The sequence below is a fragment of the Xenopus laevis genome, chromosome 6L (genome assembly GCF_017654675.1).
Source record: "Xenopus laevis strain J_2021 chromosome 6L, Xenopus_laevis_v10.1, whole genome shotgun sequence".
NCBI classification, from domain to species: domain Eukaryota; kingdom Metazoa; phylum Chordata; class Amphibia; order Anura; family Pipidae; genus Xenopus; species Xenopus laevis.
In genome coordinates, this window is record NC_054381.1 from 676585 (window position 1) to 682672 (window position 6088).

A 6088-nucleotide genomic window follows, 5' to 3' on the forward strand; every position below is an offset into this window, starting at 1 on the left:
TCTGTATCAGGGGACAGGAAATCTGCTTCCTACTCACTAACAGAACTACATTACCCACAATCCCCAGAGAGATTTCAGTATTGGGAGCAGACTTTAAGCAGCAGGAGTTTCCCCTCAGGGCGACATTACTGGGAAGTGGAGGGCAGTGAATCAGGGGAGTGGAGGGTAGGGGTGGCCTATCCCAGTATAGAGAGGGGAGGGGATCAGTCCTGTAATGGGAAAAATAACAAGTCCTGGTGTTTGTACAGAGGGAATAATAATAACAGATATTCAGTGGTACATGACAGTAAATGGACACAATTACCCCACGTCTCTTCCTGCAGGAGAATCAGGATCTCATTGGACTATGAGGCCGGACATCTGTCCTTTTATGAGCTGAGTGAGCCAATCAGACACTTACACACCTTCACTGTCACATTCACTGAGCCCCTTCATGCTGTATTCTGTCTTTATGATGATGATGCCTGGGTGAGAATCATTAGTGAGAGAAATGACCAATGGGGGAAGGAGAAGCAGGTCACATGACTGTAGGACATATCTGCTCTACTCACTGGCCCTGATATCACTGCAGTAACAGCACTTGGAGATTAATGTTACACACTCTCATTATATTGTTACTCAGCATCTGGTTGGTGTTTTATTTAACCCTTTCAGTGGCAGCTCAGTTTCTTACACAGAGTAGCTACTGAGTGCAGATGAAATTTCTCACGTATTTTCCCAATTTCTCCCAGAATTCCACTATCATTGTCACCACAAGGATCATTTATAGTCACTGGCGACATTTATATGTGGGAGGTAACCCACGGCAACCTATTCAATCTTTGCCTCATTGTTCTACTTTCCCCCCAGTTCCATAGGTTTGTGTATGGCAGTGATACCACTGATACAAATTAACTACACAATATTAATCAAGGTGATCAATTTTTTGAATCCCCCAATGAAACTCCATCTGAAAGTCTTGTATTGGGGCAAAAACATTATCCTTGAGGGCACAAAGAGTCAGTCAGATTTTTACACTCTTATATCAAACTCATATTATATCCTCTAAGAGTAATCTGTCTCTGAGGTGAGGAACAAAAGTGTGAAAATTGCATAGGGAATCCGTGCAAAATCATTGCACTTATCCCTGTGAAGGCCAGAGCCTGTGTGTGTGTGCTGTAAGCTGTTACCTAGCAACCAGCTATTCAGTGATCTCAGTGCAACAGGAAGTGACACAGCAACTAGTGAGTGGCTGGCAGGAAGAGGAAGTCACAGAGACTGGCAAAAGAAGAAAGCCTGGCATAGAGAACCGCATGGTGGACAGAGAAAGAGACCAGAGAGCTGCTGGTGGGACCAGAGAGCTGAGAGGCTGCACCACATTCATTTGGATCAGGATGGCACAGGGAAGCCACATACTGTGCCTGGAGAGACAGAGAGTGTGAGAGGAATCCAGACTGGAGGAACAACTGGCAGGAGATTCCTATCTGAGCATCCAAAGGGGCTGCTAGTCTCACTGTATGTCTGACTATGCTGGACTCACCTGGAGAGACTCTAAAGTATCCAAAGAGGATTTGTTTGAGTAACCTGTTTAAAGGGACAGTACCCTAAAGAGCGCTGAAGATAAAGAGACTGTGTATTAAAGGACTTTGCCTTTTTTCTTAGTTAGCTAGACAGATTGCACTAGCAAATTAGTTAGTGAGGCTCTATTGCCACTGGTTAGGAGTGTTGCATGTATAAAGTGCCCATTTATTTTATATAAACCGTTATTCAGTTTAAACAATACTGTGTGTGTGTGTTATTATTGTATTCCTAGTGGGGCCACCCGTAGGTGCATTCCCGGATCCCACTAGGTGGAGGCACTGTGCTAGTAAGTACCAGGTACCCAGTCTCTCCCAATATCACTGCAGAGTGGCTCAGGTTTGTCCCAGTCATCAGGTAAGCGCCACACAGACAAAGGGGTGTCTGTAACACAGACAAAGGGGTGTTGAAAGGGTTACAATTGGAACATAATCGCCTAAGACATAAAAATGGTCCCATTGGTATATTTCTTAAAATATGTTTGGGATGTGAGGAGGTGGCTCACAATAGGGTGTTAGCTGCACATTCTTTATGATACAATGATGTAGCCACATTGTTTCCATCATTTGGTGATTATGTTCTGATTTTCACACTTTTGTTACAGAAGCTTGCCACCTCAGAGACATTACTTTTTATAGGATATAATAGGAGTTTGTTGACAAAACCCTTCAAGAAAGCACTTGCAACCCCTAGGAATTCTCTCCTTCAGAAACGTATGTCAAAACCCTGAGGTATTTTAACATTACCATCTAATACGGTAGAGCCCACAATACCCTATGATTAAACACATCATTGAGAAAAATGTTCCCATCTTGAGGACAGATGACAAATTAAATGAAATTCTGAGTTCAGGGTATTCGCTAAGTAATATATTGTCACCTAGTATGGTAAATACCAAAAAAGAGTGAAATACCACATGGCTAATGACAAAGGGGAACTTCATATGTGGCAAAAAAAAAATTGTAACACCAAAAATGTGATATAATTAATCACATGTTTGAAATGCCAAAAACATCACGTAAGCTAAAGGAGAAAATTCGAGAACATCTTTCTGATATTAATACATAGAAAGATACTGTTAAATATTGGGTATTGGAAAAATGGTTAAATTCCAGTATTAATTAAGTTTAAATATGTTTAATTTGTGCACTGATGACTTGCCATTCACACATCTTTCACACATTGGTTCCCATACTCCATTTGTTCCTCAAGTCTGGAATGGGATTAGGTTACAGGAAAACTATGGAATGTCTTATGGGAAGGCTGGGGGAGGTGTATCTCATAGGTTTTGAATATATCCCTGGACAAAGAGAAGTTTGCTCTCTCTAACACTGGACACACACACACACACACACCCTGACTCTCACACAATACAGACACAAAACCTTTATACAACATATTTTGTATTATTTTGGTAGGCTGTCAATAGAGTATTTGACTGGCTAAATATCTGATAATTTGTATGTATCTTCTGTAACACATTTTTATACATTAAATATACTTAAATATCACCTTAGTGAGTGGTGTTTGTTGACCATAGAACTTCTACAAATTATTTAAAAAGACTGTCATTTCTACAGATACTAATGTTTCCAAGCACTTCCATCCATGTAACTCTGGGGATCTTGTCAGCTTCAGTATTTAGTGTATAGAGAGATAGAGAGGGTTAGAGAGATTACATCTTAATAACTGGGGAGGTGACCTGTAAAAAATTCTTTCTAAGAGAGAAGTGTTCTGGATTTTCAACCTTAAAATGAGGATACATCTAGGTATGAACTCTGAATTTGATGTAACATGCTACTACTCTAGATGTGTTGTTCTAATCCTCTTTTTATACCCCTTTCTTCACATACAGTATTACCTAGTAATACATATACTGTATAAAACTCTTCTGATTGATCATGTACATTTGTATCTTTACTCATATTTTGTGCAGTCTTTGCTGCTATTCATTTGTGTTCATACATTGTTTTTTATGATACATTGATTGTATAATTCTCCTTAATATCTTGTATATTTTTATAGCAATTATTGGAATTTTTTCAAGTAGTTCTTCAGAAATATATAAGAGCTGCTGTCTCTATAAAGATTGTTTATTTTCACCCCTCAGTGACTTCTCATATCCTTATCATTTACAGTAGGGGGTACATTATCCCTTATAATACATGAGTGATACTCAGAGTTCCCTGTATAACTCAGCCTGCAGCCTTGTGCCTTTATATGGTCACAGAACAACCCCTCAATGACTTCTAATATCCTTATCATTTACAGTAGGGGGTACATTATCCCTTATAATACATGAGTGATACTCAGAGTTCCCTGTATAACTCAGCCTGCAGCCTTGTGCCTTTATATGGTCACAGAACAACCCCTCAGTGACTTCTAATATCCTTATCATTTACAGTAGGGGGTACATTATCCCTTATAATACATGAGTGATACTCAGAGTTCCCTGTATAACTCAGCCTGCAGCCTTGTGTCTTTATATGGTCACAGAACAACCCCTCAGTGACTTCTAATATCCTTTTTTTTTATAGTAGGGGGTACATTATCCCTTATAATACATGAGTGATACTCAGAGTTCCCTGTATAACTCAGCCTGCAGCCTTGTGCCTTTATATGGTCACAGAACAACCCCTCAGTGACTTCTAATATCCTTATCATTTACAGTAGGGGGTACATTATCCCTTATAATACATGAGTGATACTCAGAGTTCCCTGTATAACTCAGCCTGCAGCCTTCTGCCTTTATATGGTCACAGAACAACCCCTCAGTGACTTCTAATATCCTTATCATTTACAGTAGGGGGTACATTATCCCTTATAATACATGAGTGATACTCAGAGTTCCCTGTATAACTCAGCCTGCAGCCTTGTGCCTTTATATGGTCACAGAACAACCCCTCAGTGACTTCTAATATCCTTATCATTTACAGTAGGGGGTACATTATCCCTTATAATACATGAGTGATACTCAGAGTTCCCTGTATAACTCAGCCTGCTGCCTTGTGCCTTTATATGGTCACAGAACAACCCCTCAGTGACTTCTAATATCCTTATCATTTACAGTAGGGGGTACATTATCCCTTATAATACATGAGTGATACTCAGAGTTCTCTGTATAACTCAGCCTGCAGCCTTGTGCCTTTATATGGTCACAGAACAACCCCTCAGTGACTTCTAATATCCTTATCATTTACAGTAGGGGGTACATTATTCCTTATAATACATGAGTGATACTCAGAGTTCCCTGTATAACTCAGCCTGCAGCCTTGTGCCTTTATATGGTCACAGAACAACCCCTATAAATAGGACATTGTATAAGACACTCCAGTAAAACTGTGCAGCCTCCCTGTCACACGTGTGACTATAACATGAAGTTAATTTCATATTCTGTCCTCCAGATAAAAACTCTGCTCCCGACCTCCCCTTATTAAATTACAGTCAAACCCCCATTTTACATTTTCTAAGATTTGCTTTTTATCCTGTTCCACTGGGAAACGTAACATTGGGGTTTGTCTGTATGGGACACACTGTGGATGAAGCAGATAAATAAGTGTCACAGGAAGCAGTGAGTGGGAGGAGTCTGTGTGAGCTCCTATCAGACAGTGGGGGAGGAGTCAAGCACAGAGGGATGAAGCAGATGGGGTGATGGATTGAGTTAAAGAGAAGCTAATGAGGAGGCCTCTCTGTGTTAGTTCAGCTCAGTTAGTGTGAGTGTTTAATAGCAGACAAATGCAGTGTCACATCTAATAAGTTAGTTGGCAGCCACTTGAAGGCAGGATAGAATGGCCCCTCAGGCATTTGCCCAAATGGACAGATTACCAGTCTGGGCCTGGATAGGACTCAGCCCTGTAGTATCCATATAGGGAATCCTACAGTCAGGGTTCAGGGAGTTAGTTAACCCTTTCCAGCCATCATAGTGAGTGGAACTAGTGCAGCTGAGCTATTGCTAGGGGAGTAATCCCTGTAGGATAGATAGGACTTCAGCCCTGTAGTGAGTTGCCAGCGTGTACACCCGATCTGGACTGTGGATTTCCCATCAGCCTCTGTGACACGTACAGTGGATCCTCAGGAAGCTCCTCCTATATCAGCATTTCAAGCTCAGTGTGGATTAAATCTGCCAGACTCCTCCCCTGTATCTGCCTCACAGGGTTAATTTCTTTTCCACTGTCACTGGGAGTTGGTGAGATCTTGTACTTTACTCACCCCGGGGCATCAATCTCTTGTTACAACACAAACTCTGCTCATTCTACATTGGGATTTCTAATATATTCCTGCAGATCCCAGAGGGATCACTCACCTGTCTTAAAGTGACAGTGGATATATTCATGCATTTATTGTGTTGCACATTTGTGTTATCATTGTCATTTAGCTGTACTTATTACATTATACTATATCACAGTTACTACCTATTCTGTTACATTGGTTACTGTAATCACTACTACTGCAGTTCCCAGGGAGTTCTCTGCCCACCAATATCTGGTTTTAGCCCTGGGTGCCGAGGCTTCCACAGAATATTTCCCAGGGG